The following is a 1207-nucleotide window of genomic DNA, read 5'->3' on the forward strand; positions in this document are numbered from 1 at the left end:
ACGCAGGCTAAGGTGTCAGAAACACAACTGGAAATAGCTTAAGCAAGGAGGAATCCATTTCAAGGACACTGTGGTGTCTCATAAAACCCCAGGACCAGAAAGCAGTTAGGCCTCAGGGACAAACAGAATCAGGAACTCAAATGCAGTCATCACATTCTTCACCTTTTCTGGTTCACAAAATTACTGAAAACTCCTAGTTTTTGCATTTCCCAGTGACATTCAAGGATTGCCTGACCTTTCTTTTTAAATTACACTTCCAAAATTTCTGGGAAAGGACAGTTGTCCAATTTAAAATAAATGAAATGTGGCCAGGGCTGGGGGGACAGGGGATGGTCTCACTCTAATAACAGAAATTTCCATGGTTACTGGGCAAATGGTGTGGTGAGGATAGGGAAAATTTCCAAAAAAAGCAGTTTACTGGGCAAATCTGGCAGATGCTCTCTTTGTTGTTCCTGACTGCATGTAGTTGGAAGACCAAATATCTCAGATCAGCATACAACGACTTTCAGAATCTCCCTTTAATCTGTTTTTCCTACTTCTTCTTCTGTCAACCCTGTATCTTTCCCTGTACATTGAATTTAGCAGCAGTAAGCTACTTTCTCTTCCTAGAACCCACTGTGTTCTTTTATGACTGTAAATCTTTGTACTTGTTTTTTTCTTTGTCTGGAATACCTTTTCCCCACTAGTCTGCCAGGTATAATAACTTCAACTCATCTTTTAGGTCCAGCTCTGTGTTACTTATGGAAACATTCTTGACTTCCAAAGCAGACTTCATTGCTCTCTGTGTGTTTCACTTTGCTTGCACTATTTTAGAGCCCCTATCACATTGGACTGTAGTTGCTGTCTAATCTGTCTCTTTTTTTGTAGCAATTTGGATATTTTAAAGGCAAGATTATGTTTTGGTCTTATTTGTCTCAGTGATGGCCTGCCTTTGGCTGGTACATAGCAGAGGTTCAGTAAAATTCTCACTAGTCCTGTTATTATTTTTCTTTTTTTCTCCCAGACCTCACTTATTGCAGCAACCTAGCTCCCTGGACTATTTGCAAACTGAGAAAATACAGCTTGATTCATTTTTATCTTGCTGTTTGCCATCTTTCTTTTAAATCAAACTTTGACTCTGGGTCGGATGTGGTGGCTCATGCCTGTAGTCCCAGCATTTCGGGAGGCCGAGGTGGGAGGATCACTTGAGGCCAGGAGTTCGAGACCA

This window comes from Propithecus coquereli, unplaced genomic scaffold (genome assembly GCF_000956105.1).
Source record: "Propithecus coquereli isolate 6110/MARCELLA unplaced genomic scaffold, Pcoq_1.0 Scaffold24, whole genome shotgun sequence".
NCBI lineage: Eukaryota > Metazoa > Chordata > Mammalia > Primates > Indriidae > Propithecus > Propithecus coquereli.